Raw genomic sequence first — 16,332 nt, 5'->3', positions numbered from 1 at the left:
CTGCTTACTAGCTAGATTTCATCTATTCTGAAACTTTCCCTTGTTATTTTCTGAAGGAGATTGGAGCAGATCAATGGTTGCCTTTGCATGTTACAGTTTCCTATTTAACATCTACCATTAGCTCTGTTATTGTTTCCAATTTTTACAGCACAACATAATCTACAACAAGCACTAAGCCCAGAAAGAGACAAAAATATAGCTAGAAGATTCTGAAGTTATTTATAGAAAAGTGGATTTTTAAAGCACCATATTTTATTTCAATAAAAAGCTTACTGTCTGTAATATATCTAGGTTAATTAAGCCCTGTTTGGAATTCACTCTCACTTTTCAAAGGACAGCTTTCTGTGAGTGTCCTGGTTTCCACTGGGATAGAGTTAGTTTTCTTCTTAGTAGCTGGTACAGTGCTGTGTTTTGGATTTAGTGTGAGAATACTGTTGATAACACACTGATGTTTTAGTTGTTGCTAAGTAGCCCTTATCCTAAGTTAAGGAGTTTTCAGTTTCCCATGCTCTGCCAGCAAGCAGGTGTGCAAGAAGCTGGGAGGGAGCATAGCCAGGGCAGCTGACCCGAACTAGCCAAAGCGGTATTCCATACCATGGAATGTCATGCTTAGTATATAAGCAGGCCAGGAGGCGAAGATCACTGCTCAGGCATCGGTCAGCGGGTGGTGAGCAATTGCATTGTGCATCACTTGTCTTTTCTTGGGTGTTATTTCTCTCTCTTTTTTTGTTACATTCCTTTTCATTACAATTATTATTATTATAATTATTACTATATTTTATTATTATTATTGTTAGTAGTATATTTTATTTTACTTTAGCTATTAAACTGCTCTTATCTCAACCCACGAGTTTTACCTTTTTTCCCCAATTCTCCTCCCCATCCCACTGGGAGGGGTGGAGGGGTGAGCGGCTGTGTGGTGTTTAGTTGCCAGCTGGGGTTAAACCATGACAGTGAGGTACTTAAATCTATCTTGAAGTTTGAAATGATACAGATTTTAAATTCTGTTGCAATACAAAGGGTATTTTGTATTTAAGATTGTCAGTGGTAGTTACACCATGCTGTGAAGGGATGAGCAGAATCGCCAGTAGGAAAACTGTTGAAATCCTACCAATAAAACTCCTTCCTAGAAATACATCATATCTTTTTTTAATGTAGTCTTCCTCTTTATATAAAGAAAATACTGCTTTAATTCTCTTGACAACTGTTGTATTTTGACAGCACCTTTGTAGAACAAAGTCTAGGAGGAAATTTGCTGCATCATTATATTTTACTGTTTTGCAGCCACACTTAGTTTTCTTGTTTGGAGTCAGCTACTAGCCTTTTGCTGGCAAAAGTGTGGAGAAAAAAAAAACGTAAGAAAAGCATTTTTCTAGAGAAAGAACAACAACATTAAGAATTTATTCTAAGAACTTTTACTTGTCAACAAGAAGTCTAATAAAAACTAGGTTTTAACTTTTGTCTTGCTAATAACATGTTGAAAAGTCTTTAAGAGGCTTGCTTTGTTTTAGTCTGTCATTTTGAAGGAAAGAAATTGAATATTTTACTTCCCATTATTATGCACTGACAAATACACAGGAAAGATGTTTTAAAATAGAGTTGCTCAGCTGCTATTCATAGTGAAGTAGACTAAAATTAAGTGAAGTTGCTAGTTGGCTCTCATGTACTTGGAGTCTCTTCATTAATATGAGTCATCAAACACTTTATGGGGTTTACGATAGATAGCATGTTGCCAAAATGACAGTGTTACAGGAAGTTTTTAGAAAGATGTGGAAGGAATATCCTTCTGTTTTCTTTCTACACGCCATGCTAGAAGAGAGATTTCCGAGACAAAAAATTGTCTTTTACAGTCAGACTTTTCTCCAGCCATTAATAAAAGCATAACCCCTGTGAAAAAATAAAAAGAAATTGAAAGCTTTTGAAATGTATCCAGTCTACTTACAGAGCACTATTTAAAGGAAATGGATCTTGTAAACACAGCAATTCAAAATAGAGACATTTCAGCTTTGGACTGCAACTTCACTTTTCATTTGAGATTTCCAGGCAATGCAGCTGTAACAGGATGTCTTATGGTTAACCTCACGAGTCCAGCAGAAGCTTTGCAAACATAATTTTGAGGCAACATGCATTCAGTGAAAATTTGGAAACCTGTGTTATGTACCCATGGACTCCCAGTAAGAGTGACACAAACCACCCAGCTCAGTAGGCCAGAAGCCATCCTTAAGACAGCGTCCTTAAGTGTGCAGCTCCTTACATCTTCAGATGGCTAGAGATAGTCTACAGAAAATATAAAGACACCATTTGTCTGAGTTCAAGCAACTGTATCAGAATTATGTGAAGTTTCTTCTTATTATTTGGTATCTGTATTCAGGAACTCTTTCCTTAAATTAGGATCTTTCATTCAGAAAATGAGGTGATGTTATTCCTTCTTTTTTCTCTGATAAAAAAATACTACTACGACCCTCCTTTGACAGGGGTTAATATTAGGTTTTGCAGGAACAGAGAGCAAGTACTTTGAAAGTACTGTATATTTTATCCTGACTTTATAATATATTTGGCTAAAGTTACACCAAAATGAGCCACAGATCAATTAATCTTTAAAATAATTTTGGGAAAATTGATGTTATTCTACCTACAAACAGATTAATTTTGTCCATTGTTATTTTTCAGGGAAAGGAGAAGAGGTGATGGAGAGGTAGATGAGACTTATTTTTCAGTTTCTTTTGGTTTCTCCAGTAAGATTCACTTGTCTCACTGGAATGAATAACAACCTATACAGAAAGAATTGGAAAATACGGCATATAATGAAAGACTGAAGGGGGTCAAGCTATTTAGATTACCAAATAGAAGGTTAAGTTGCGAATCTATCTCAATTTGTGAGTATCTACAGCAGGAACAAAACTTTGATAATGAGTTCTTCAGTCCAGCACACAAAGATACAACAAAGATGTAAGAGCTGGAAAACAAAGCCATACAAATTCATACTAGCAACACAGCGCACGTTTTTCACCATAAGAAATTAATTATAGGAACAATTTAGCAATGATTGCAATGGATTCTCTATCACTGCCATTGCTAATGATATCTGATGGGATGGCTTATTTATTTTTTTTCCGAAAAGCTATATTGTTGCTCAGGGATACATGGAAGTCCTATTTAGTGTGTTACAGAATAGCTATGATCATATTGTTTCCTTCTTGATTAATCATGTATGAGTAATTATGTCAGATACCACTAAAATGTACACACATTAAGGGTTTCCATCAACAAAACAAATTAGTCACTTTAAGTACAAGTGATGGCATATTTTTCCTTGCCTTAAGAGGACAATAAGATTTCCAGAAAACTTGAAATTAGTCAGGTTATGATTTGGAAAGAAGCAGATGCCCCTAAAGAACCATAAAAGGTATATGCACATTCATTTTCATTCTTTCTGTTAAGGGGCTACATGGCAAAGAAACAGCAAACTCTAATGCTTCCCACAAGAAATATTCCATGTTTTTCCTTACTTTTCACCTACAGCCAGTACCATTCTGTAAAAAGGCTACTCTAAACAGCAGAACCCAATTCTCTCTTCATGTATAAACCTGCTGCAAGCTATGAGCTTCAGACAGGAATTACAAAGTGAAATTCTGTGCTCTCTAATTATTCTGGGCAAGCTAGTAATACATCAATAAAACGAGCACATGTAAAGCAACAAATACAAAACATACCTGCTCACTAAATGTGTAGAGCTTATATATTTACTACTTACTTTTCCTCACTGTATAATTTTTTCCACTTCATTTACATCCCTAAATTTCCTCTTGGGTTTCAGAATACACTGTTATCTGAGGGAAATCAATGTTGACAAAACAGTATGACGCCAAACTCAGGTGCGCTTCAGTGGCAGTTCATCATAGTTTCTTACCCAGCATCATTCCAATATGATGGTAATGACTACTAAATCCCAGTGGCCTACATAGACTTTTTTTTTTTTTTTAAATCTCTCCAGTATATTTTTTTCTTTACCTGAGTGCTTTATGTATTTACATTCTGCCTTCCACTCCAGAAGTAGCTACATTTCATATAAGCATAAATTTAGAAAGGAGAAATGACATAAAAAGGTGCTACACAACTGAAAAATTTTAATGCTGATGATTTTTATTGTCATATGTTCTGTCATCCAACTAACCTGTTCAGCTAGAAGCTACATATTGTAAGAACTGCCTTTTAATACAGTTTTAAAACTGCTATTGACTCTGTAGCTCCTAAAGGTTAGACCTGAAGGTATCATGCTCTTCACTGCTATTTCCCCCCTTCTCTTTTTAATTGTCAAAACCAATCAAGGCATACAATGACTACACTTTGAACTTGATATGCCTGAAAGAAAAGTTGCCCAGACTGGATTAAAACTTGCCTTATGCTAAATTGCCATGCATTTGTCTGACATTATCATGTTTGGTTCCAGTAATCCTAATTATTATTTTTTCTTTTTCAGGGAAAAATTCCTATTGAGTATCAGTTCTGAAAATTGTCCCTACTTTATAATGTGAAGGTCAGGCAAAATGAAGCTAGATTTTTGTTTGTTGGTTTTCTGATTACTGCTTTTTATTTAAAGGATTTAATCATTCCCTCCCAACCAATCATTTCTTGTGACTAGGAAAATAAACTACACAGAAGGACAGGAAGCAATATCCATAGGAGGTAGAAAAAGTTACTTTCTTATGTTAAGGCTAGAATGGAGGGGAAAAAAAAATTCTTTCTGCATAGCAATATCCCCAAAACCATTTGTTTTTATTTAAAGCTTGTGATATGGGAGAACTGAGCCATGTTATATCTAGCCCATAAAAAAAGTTCCATTGAATGATGAAATTCACTGTAGATTTTTTATGTCGAGCACTCCCCACACAGCTGATGGAAGTGCAAAAAATGTAAATCAATGCTGATCTTAGCCCAGGAATGTTGGCTGGAGAATAACAGCAGACTGGGGCTGGATAAGAAATGAACTGCAGATCAAGTATGAGAGATTTCCTGCAGACTGTGCGTGTGCAGATCTTTACATTTAGCTCAAGAAATAGACCATATTCTTGAGCAGTAAAAGGTTTCTCTTGCAGCCCCATAGAGGATTTTTCGATATAAATTACTTTTAATTGCACATTTATTCTTGTATGGGACTGTAAGCAGGTATACACGACAGCCTCTGGTTGTACTTATATAGGAAATGTCACACTATAAATGATTTTTATTTCACAAATGAAGAAAGAGTCAATAATTCATATGTGGTGTAACCACAGGCAAAATTCCCAGGTATTTCTACACATACCAACTAAAAGCTATCCATGGCATACTCTGCACTATATTTATTGGGGAGCTTCCTTTCACAGTTCCTAGTTATTCTGTCTTTTTCTGACTATAATTCCATTGTTCTTTCTCTGGTCCTCAAGATTCTAGTGCCTGAGATTCCAATGACATTTGCTGAGAGTCCATTTGCTGCAACTCCTTCTTACAAGTTTATGAACAATTTCAGTGACTGAGAGTAAGGTAATTTTCAAAAACAGGTAAGTATTGAGGTTACTTTAAAATTCTATTCTGATTAAGAAATACAGCAAAAATAAGAGAAGCACCTGAAAAAGGAGTGCTCTAAAACATATAATTTACATCCCTGATCCTGCAAACAAAGGCATCGTTATGAACAACTACTGACAAACAACATAGTCTTCACTGGCTTTGATTGGTTGGGCTGTAGATTTGGAGAAACTGCTGATTTTTTTAATCTCCTGAAAAGTAATTTTATAATGATGTCTAGAGCATATGATAGACGCTTTCCTTTGCATAGTCATAAATCTAAACACATAAATGATAGTAGTGATGGTATTTTCCTCCCAGATAAAACTGTTACATCTTGCTATAAAAAAAGGGGAAAAAAAAGGAAGAGGTAAATCGTTTTTTCGTAGCATCAATTTAGAATCAATTTAGCTTAGCTACATAATGAAAATGATACAAGAAAATTGTGGACTTTTAAGTGTCAACAAGATATACTTACACTAAAACTTTCTCACCTTCAGTTACTATGATGGTTCCCATTTTATACTGTTACATTCTTCAGTTTTTACAATGATCATTTGCATTAGGAAGAAAGATAACTGTAGAAACATTATGTAATACCATCTGCAGACAAACTGGGAATATGGATAAAACAAATATTGCAAATGTGCAGCCAGAGAATATCACTAGAAAAAATTTGTTTAAAAAAAAAAAAAAAATCCCCCCAAAATCCATCAGCAATTTGTAACTGCTCATAATTTCTATTCCTGTCTTTACTAATGTGCTTAATGGTATATATGCTGAAAAGACTTGGATTTTAGAATGCCACTGAAATTAAGTACCACGGACACATACTAGATGAAAGAAGTCATGTCAGACTTCATCATATAAAATAATAGGTACAATGAGCCATATCTGGACCAGAACTTAAGGATATGCCTCATTATAAAGATGAAAATGATACCAAAAAGGACTAAGGTATTAAGGATAAATTGAAATAAAAGGAAAAAGTCATGCACATTAAAAACTACCTGGAAGTACAGTCCTGAAACAGCTTTGTTCAGTGCCCATCTATTGTTTAAAATTTGACAAAAATATAAAAGTTCTACTTCTGTACATCTCCGTGACCCAAAGTAAGACATGGGATCGCTAACTGATGCACATCTCTCATGGATTCCTGATTCTTAGGTTTTTCCAAAATTCCATTTCAAGGATTTTTAGAGCGTGACACAGTACACATTTTTCAGATTTCTGTTGGGGTGACTGTGAAGAGTGGTGATGATGACACACTGGAATCTTTGAATAAAGATTTATCAACAATAAAAAAAATAACCAAATTAATTTAAAAAGCCCAGCATATTAAAGGAACAGACCAAAAGGATAAAAAAATGTAATTCACTTTCAAAAAAGAAAACATAAAAAAAGAGCTAGCAAGTTAATGTAAAACTACAGTAAAGCAAGCCAGGTAATACTTTAAGATGAAACTTGCAGAAGGCATAAAAGATAATAATAAAACTGTTTTCAAACACAGAAGTAGTAGGATGACTCCAGAGTCAGTGGGGCCAGTACATTATCAAAGTACAAAAGGAGTACTAAAGAAAGGCAAGACCACTGCAGAAAAGATAAGTGAATCCTTTCATCAGTGTTCACTATGGAGAAGGTCAGAAGGTTCCCTTCTTCACAAGGGATGAGATGGAGAAACTGTTTTTAAAAAGAAGCATCAATAGAAGATGTTTTGGCACAAATTAATAAACTGAACAGTAACAATTGTCAGGACCAGGCAATTTGTTCAAGAGTGAAAGAAGTCTGGTATGAAGTTGCTGAGTTACCAACTGTGGCATATAAACTATAGCTCAAATCAGACACTGTGGCAAGAGGAATAAAAGACTGAATTGAAGAGAGACAACCCTTGAGAAAGGACTCCTGAGATGACTTGGGAGCTACAGAATAGTAATTGGATATCCATCAGGAAAATAAGTAGGAATTATGACAGAGAACAGAATTAATAGATGCATAGGTAAATATGAAATATTTGGTAAAACTCCACATGGCTTTTATAGGCATTAATTCCACAAAATCTATCAGATTACTTTGAAAGTGTTAATGAGCATTGATTAATTGATATCATTAATTTAGATTTTCAGAAAGCTTTTGACAAGGTTCCATTCTACAATGTTTGACTCACGTTGTTTTTCCTTTTTTCATTCCTTTTATTTCTTCTGTTTTCTATTAAATGCATTCTTTTTAGGTCAGCTATATCAGTGTAATTTCATACACCTACTCTGTATTCTTTTTTCACATGTTATTTTTAAGTTACTAAAACAATAAAAGCAACACAGAAAGAGCTTTGATGCACATTGATAGAAAGCTGCCATAGCTATTGATCAGTCAATTTGCAGAATTTCCTAGGGTCCTTTTACAGTGAAATTCTGACAGTGTTCCCTGTTAATTTAATGATAAATGCATCTCCTGGGATAATATACAACTCAGTATTCAACCTAGTGTCTATTCTGTTCAAAATGCAATTAATATCAAGTTAACAAGCTACACTGTCAAATCTCAGAGGCAAACGCCCTGTACCATACAGATAAATGCACAGGAGAAGACAGTCAATTTTTATGGAAGCTAGGCAAAACACCCCTTGTATTCTCCTGAAAAACAATTTTGAAAGAGTAAGAAAAAATGCTTATTAAAAAACCCAGAGAGGGAACAGCTTGCAGGTATTGGATTTGGATGTGCTCCTTTTAATTACCTTTCAAACATTCTTTTTTAAATGAAGAGGTAGAGTAGATTAGGAGACAAGTTTGGTCTTAGCCTTAGATGGTGGGTTTTCTATTTTTGCAGAACTGCACATGTATAAATCAAGTAGGAATATGGTTCAGCTACATAATGTAGCTATGATTGCAGGACAGAATTTCAACTCAGCTGCAAAACCCTGTGTCTTAGTTATGCAAAGGATTAACTCCTCTCTCTTGAGAACAAAAGCAACAGGCCCCTGTTAGCCCCATTTCAGTCCTCTTTTATTCAATTAGAGTATATAAATTGGATTTAAAGTTTTACACAAGCAAACCCAGTTAAACCTTAGAAGTAAATGTCTCCCTAGGTTTGTTTACTACAGCTTTGTTTGAGGACAAAAATTTGCCCTTTGAGTGGCATCTACAGTGTTCAGCAATATCAGATATAGCACATAACTATCCAGTTCATTTTATATCATGTTACCAAAATATGCCCTTTTATAAATCCTCACATTTTTTTTTGCAACTAGAAAGATAAAAAAGGGATTACAGTGAACACTAAGTTTAATAAAGAGCAGAAGGAAGCTTTCCAGCCCTAGGTCAATTTATTGCTATCTTTGTTACCTACTGCTTGCTGTTTTGCTTTAGTAATTGCATATTTTATCTCTGCTTAATTCCTTCATTGCCTAGTTCCCATCAAAGATTATCATATAAACCAGAGAAATGGGAAAACAATACACTTGTCTCCCCCCAATAAAAGAAGCCCTCAAACCAGCAAAAAACCACCATACTCTTCAGGATACAAAAGATTCTATGGGTCAGGAAATATCTAAAAACTTAAAATATTACCAGGCAGTCTATTTTCTATGATTAAAAAAACCCTACCAAGCATATAATACTGTTTGCAAAAAAGATTGTCTTGGTCTCTGCAATGTCAGTTTTGTGTATTTGAGCAATACCTGATGTTAGCACTGTACTACACAGCACAGTCTTTGAAAGCAAAAATGAACACAACAATTTTTCTTTTTAATCATGTCATTAGTCTGGAAGAATGAATGTGAGGACTGTCCAAAAAGTTATTATTTGCTGTAGCCTAATATGGCACAGTAAATAAAGAACAAATGACTAACCTCTTAACTGTCTATAATCAGTAAAACATGAGTCCCAAAATGCACCAAGATAATGTTAAATCTTCAATTTAAATAAAAAGTGACTTAATCCAAACCCATTATAGTATCAAGGAATTGTAGATTTCCCATAGAAATGGTCAAGTATATGTAGTACATCAAATGTGAAGGCCTCCACCCTGAACATAAATCATCATAATTTTATTCTTATAGAAGTTCTGAACTGAATATATTTATTCTTAATGTCAATGTGAAAGAATGTGAATGAATTTATGAAAACAAGAAAAAAAGAAAATATTTTTGGGGTTTTTTGTTTGGTGGGGTTTTTTTGGTGGGGTTTTTGGGGTTCTTTTAGTTGGTTGGTTGGTTGGGTTTTCTTAACTCCTGCACTGCAATTCTAATACCACAGAATGGCCAAATGGCTTTTGTTTGTAAGAAAAGTCTTCCAATAGATTCCAGCTATAAGTGGGGCCAGACAAACTTCAAAATCTCATCAAAAGTCACAAATCAAAAAGGCAAGGAAGGGTATGCCTTTTTTTACGATACAGTAAATATTTTCAAACAGCCCTCCCACTGGAGATGACTTTGTGTTAGTAAAAGTGGCTTTGAGAGACTACAAAGACACATTGCTTAGATCATCAGAGGGTGATGGCTTTCGAGTTTCTTCTTTTACTATAAAGCAAGCTTGACAAGAATTTTGAAAAACTATTTCTGTTTTGGGGGAGTTGCTATCAAACTAGCTGCAAATTTTGCAGTTGCATTCATATTTTTCAGTCAATTCAAATGAAAAATCTCATACTAACATTCAGAAATGTGGCTCATTACATCAATTTTGTATCAGATAAGTTACATGTTTAGTCAGTGTATGTGCAGAATCCAAAATTGTATAAGACTCACTGTTCCTAAAGATACTTCAAAATTATGTCACAAGTATTTTGAGGATTTTTGGTCTTTACAATAAGTTATGTTAAGTTATACAGGAAAACAGTATTATCAAATAAAATTGGAACAAGAATATAGGAAAAAAAGTAATGGACAGGCAAAAGCAAAGACATATGTTAAAAAGAGTGAAGGGAGAAGGCAGAAAATTAATACATGTAATTTGAAAAAAATGGGGACACGATAAATGAAAATTCAGAGATAAAAGAACACAGGAAATGAGAAGACATATTTTTAGCAAGTCCAAATATTATCTGCACTAATGAGCACTAGATGGAAAAAGTTTAACCATCTCTCTTGAAAATGAGAGAAAACTCAGAGAATGGGACCGCAAGGAAACCAACAGAAAAGTTTAGAAATTAAAGACCATAGCCAGTCTGAAAGTTGTTTCTATATAATGTGTTATACCCACTGCAGTCACAAGGAAAACGGATGTAATTGTAGTGAGTCAAGACTATGAATAATACTTTACATAATTCCCTAAATAATTCTTTTGTACCACGAGGATTTATTTCTGTTAAATGGAGTCAGTGTATCAGTACTCATAGCTATGCTTATCTAAAAGGAAGGACCAAATATTTGTCTGCTGGGCTGTTTGAACCCTGAAATGAGCACTTGCTCTTCGAATAACAGACATATTTTGGTCCTCCTAGGTTGAACTATTTTTGGAATCTCTACCGAGTCTGCCTAGTAGGTTGAAACATGCTTACAAGGAACAGGGACATACCAACCCTACTCCATAAGAAGCTACCAAAAATTGATTCAATGTGCACTTTTGTTAAGATCTGAGATGACCTTGGCTCAGACTGGTGCTTTAAGGTGAAAGGTAGTCTAGTAAATTAATGCTGATATATCCTCCAAAACTAAATTTTAGGAGCTCTTACATAGTGCAGATTATCACGTTAATGTCAGTTGTAACACTTAATGAACCTTTTTCATGAGAATACGGTCAGAAACCATTCATAACCTCTGGCAACATGGAAAAGGATTTCTTAATCCACTGTCTACTTTCTAGTTGATTGGCAGCACACAATATAAGACACAAAAAAAAAGTAAATTCCAACTCATTCATGTCAGAGGCTTATAAAGGAACAATCCCATCCTGTTCCTTTCCACAACACATTCATAAGTTTTGATGATTTTTATGATCACATACGGTTTTAAATATTTAAATTTCCTCTGTTAATTACATGACATCATTGAGATCTGATCAATTAGCCTTCAGCAAGCCCTGCACTTCTCTTTGGACCTGTGGATTACCTCATACTTATCAGCTCTGTTATTTGCTGCTCCCAGACATTGCAAATACTCATGGTTGCTAAGTATAAAACGTCTGCGGTGGATTCTTCCTACACGAAAGACCTTTTAAGCAAAACACCACCTCAGCATTCTTGGTTCCTTTCATAGATTCAATCAACGTGATTTCTACAACAAATGAAGGATATCGCATCCACAGATTATACATTTTCCTGTTCCACTAACTTTAACAATAGTTTCTAGCACTGCATGAATTCTTGCTTTCAGTTTTCTCTGGAGAAAACTGTCAAGAGGTGGCGATCTATACTTCATGCTTCTCAGTACCCCTTAAGCTTAGCTTTCAGTCCATTTCTAACTCATTTTTAGCCTTTCTTCCTCTTGATCATTTTGCAGTCTAATACATCATTTTTTTAATAGACAAGACATGCCTCTTTTGTGAGCTACTATGAAAAACAACTGATGGAAAAAGCACCCTCACATTAGGAGTCCTAGGACCAGGAGGTGTTAAGAAGAATTACTAGTTGATTGAGATAAGCAGTAGGAGAAAGACTGCAAAGAACTGTGCTAAAAAACTTCCCACGTTATTACCCTACCTCAGACCATATCCAATCCATCCTTTATCTGATTTCTTTCAGATAATTTTTTTATTATTTCTTGCTTCTCAGCCAAAGTGACTTTCTTCTCTTAGGTGCTAGTCTTAACAACAAAGAGATACCACTGTCATCTCTAGTGACCAGTAGTAAGAATTGCAACTCCAACCCATAGCCCAGTTAGATGTAGGAGGAATAACTCATTTGCAAAGACCTGGAAGCCCTAGGGGAGCCAGAGAACACCACAAGTAGGTGAAGCTGGTATCATGTTGCCTTGAAACTGATTTATATTTTTGGGAAGAGGAGGACTGGGACTGAAAAGACTGTTTCAGATCCAAGAATTTCCAATTCTACATTACCTCTCCTGAAAAAAACATTTGCTAAGAGTAATAACAATAAAATAAAAAAGTAAAATGGTAACTACATCCCTGGAATATACAATTATGAAGTAAGTATAAAATTCCAAGAAAAAGAAGTTATGAGATTTTCATAGGGACGTAGGCTACAGTTACTTCAGTGTAATTTTTACCCGTTGTAAGTGTTACCCAGACATTATTACCCATCGAGATCCTGTTAGTTTACAGAGTGAAATAATCTCATACATTTACCCATATTGGTATGTCTGAGTCACCATCTCACACAGGTCCCACTGAGCAAGACAGGAAGGAATATTATTTATTTATTTGATGTTAAGTATTTTTAATTATTATTTGTTCTATAGTATTTCTTATTAGGTACAAAATTCCCTGTAAACATTTGTTCTGTTTTAAATCTGAATGGCTGCCTGCACCTCATTAACAACTTATTAAGCTGTTTATTTCTATCCTAGAGGTCTGCAGTACAATACATGCTTTATACAGTATGGTAACTCCTTGTTTAATTCTGGCTTAATCATTCCTGTGTGTTGTGTTGCAAAGCAGAGATTTCTTTTGTGCTACACTAAGAATACATTTCTTTTTAAACAATGACATTGGCCTATGCTTCGCTTGATCTTGATTAGGTTCCATGCAATGGGTATCATTTTCTGTTTACATAATCTATTACATTTTCTGTGCAACTATATTATATTTTCTCTGTAATTATATTAGGAGAAATGTAGATTAAAACATTAAAGTACTATTTTTTTATTAAGTAATAAGAGAATTAACTCTTTCAAGTGATCTATAAGGAAAATTTCTCAGTATATATACTAAGTTTATGAACAAAATAGTGCATATAAAATCAGTGTCAGTGACTAAGGCAACGTTTAGGACTTTTTGCTTCTGCAGCTGTTACAGTTTTGAGGGTGTTTCTGTCACCTAGTGAGAGCTGGAGTAGGCACACTTTCATGGAGTAAATAATACTATGGGTAAATCATACACTTTGCAGAGTCCATCAGAAAAGTTTTTTATGCTTGTACTGCATTTTCTGGCCCAAAAGAACACTGGTCAGTTGAATCTCCAATAGAGAGGCCTTATTAAAAAAGACAGCAAAAGGAAAACAGTTAATGATATCAAAGTTTCAAAAGATCAGAGCAGGTAACTTATAAATTATTATTTGATAGTTATTTGACTTGACTTTCATGCAATCGCCATCTACTTCATCGTCTCCTAAACTCAAGAGATGCTTGATTTCAGAAGCAGTGAGCAAATAGCATGTGATTTATTTTCACGTTCTCCCTACAGTCTTCCAGGATTTCATTCTTGTTTTCTCTATGCAGGAAGCACCAGTACAAACATGACTCCTATAGTTGTAAAATGGCATTACTATGCCTTTGTAAAATCTGGAAACAATGAAGATCATACGAGGAGAAACACAATAAGCCCTGTCTATGTTTTAAGTTGAACAGAAATTAATCAGTGTGTCTAAAAGTCAGAGAGCTGCATTAGCACAAGATTTTGTTTGAAGTAATAAGCCCTGCTTATAGCCATGATGTAGCACCTAAGAAGTGTTTTTAATATTGCTCTACAAGGGATAACACAAAACCAAAAAAGTAGAATACAGACTGCAATTCTCTGCATATTTACAACACTGGATCTCCAAATTCATTAATCTGAATTGTGCTGTGTGCTTCTTAGTCCCCACTGAGGATATGGATATATTTTTCATAATTACTACCAAACTAACATGTAGAAGGGCACCTGAATATTTTAAAATCTCAGCCAGAGGACTGACAGTCTCTGATGGAAAGGTCAGTTTTCAAATGAGATATTTTTTTTTTCCCTTTTATATGCAAAACCCCATAATGAATGAGCAAACTGTATTTCAGGATTGTAGCTCAACTGGAACATGGAAATTAATTGTGCCAATCAGTCAGCAAGTAGCAACCTGTCACAAGTGCCTGCACATATTAACCATGAAATGAGTCAAAAGAATAAATATTCAGCATGAAAACCTTCTGAGTGCATAGCACATAGTTATGTCTGCTTCCAGTAATATTCACAGCACAGCTGTATTTGCTATGCCAAACAGAGATACAAGTCTAAAGCCAAAATAGGATTAATTAAGCAAGGGTTGTAGGATCACCACAGGCTGATCCCAGCATCACAAATGAGATGAAGCTTCCAGTTCCTCCTGTTGTGCTGGCCAAAATAATTGTTCTGTAGTGGGCTGTGCTTGGAAAGACAGCTCTGAAGGCATGCTATTTGGGTAACCTCTTACAATTAAGCTGCAGATTAATCTGCTTGTTAATGTTTGTCGTCATGGAAAGACACTTTAAAAATTCTAGATACGTTATTGCTGCCTACTATGACCATCTGCAACAATCAGCTTCTTGGAATAAATTTCAAAGTACTGGTGCATTTTGAGCTAAGACTGTGCTGAAAATTAGTGGCTTGGAAAGGCTGTGGAGTTTATCCATGTTATTGTATATAGTGTGTAAACCATGTACATATGGTATTATTTCTGTATTAAAATTATTCTAACAAAGTAACATTTCCCAGATAAGCCTTGAATTCTCTTTTTCTGTTAGTGTAGCATGTCTCAGCTACCACCTCTGTTTATGTACCATTGCTAGTGAGAGGAAACAAACCAAAAAAAAAAAAAAACCCACACCAGAACTGCATTCCTAGCAACTGAACACTACAGATGTAAAGCTTGAAATTAAGGGACCCATAAATCCCTCTTGGAAAAGAGGTGGAAGGGAGAGAATCCAAAATCCATGACAGAACCCCAGGCAGACAGGCTGAGGCTAAAAGGGAACTGCTCAACAAAACCTTAGGGCTCAGTATTGAAGGGCAGAAGATGTCCTCAAGTTTAAAAATATTTATTTAGGACAGGTCTCAGTAACATTGGATGAGACATACCAGAACAGCCAAGATGAATTCTTCTTGTTAAATATTGATAATTTTGCTACTTAATTTTTCTCTTCATAATCTGGTTTCCACCCTCATAATTAAGACCACAATCTTTTGATTTGCTGAAATGATTTTGTGCTGATTCTGACTCGCAGACCACTTTGTGACAGAGAAGCATCTAGGTGAAGGTAATAAATCTGCAGCACATTTTCGCAGAGTCAATAGATTGAAATAAAACGGTGTATACATGCTACATGTATGTATACCTCTACACGATTTAAAGACGTCAGGTGCTGTTTAAGGTATTGCAGCATCCTGCCAAACGAAATTAATATTCAGTGTGAGGACAGGCAGCAACTGTTGTTTTCTGGGGAAGACTTTCCACTAGAAGCATAGAACAGCACCTGTTCTGTAAGGAATAGGCAATGATAAGACCCCTAAATCTTCATGGTAATTTGGGAAAAGAAAAAGATAAATTATTAATTTATAAGTAAGGGATACTTGTTTGTGTCTACTTACAGCATTTTCATATACCTATTACCATAATACTTATGCATCACTATTTATATGGACATAAAATGAAAAAGGAAAAAAGAACTAATACATTTGGCTTAGAATTTTCTTTCTATTATTTGTCTTTATTTCCCCCACTTCTATTAAATATTACTACTTGTACCTAAACAAGAACTCTGATTAGAGTAAGTCCTAATCCTGCAAAAGCCTTACAGCTTCTTACTCCGTACAGAAAGGGCAAATAGAGAAGAGGCACCTGGAAATCGACCTGTATGCACACGGTCAGAATGCTACCTGCACTTACAGCATCCCTGCCTGGGAACATATGTTTTGTTAAAAAGATCATTTAACACTATAAGCAAATAGTCTT

The sequence above is a fragment of the Gymnogyps californianus genome, chromosome 4, assembly GCF_018139145.2.
Source record: "Gymnogyps californianus isolate 813 chromosome 4, ASM1813914v2, whole genome shotgun sequence".
NCBI lineage: Eukaryota > Metazoa > Chordata > Aves > Accipitriformes > Cathartidae > Gymnogyps > Gymnogyps californianus.
This window is presented reverse-complemented; position numbering follows the sequence as displayed.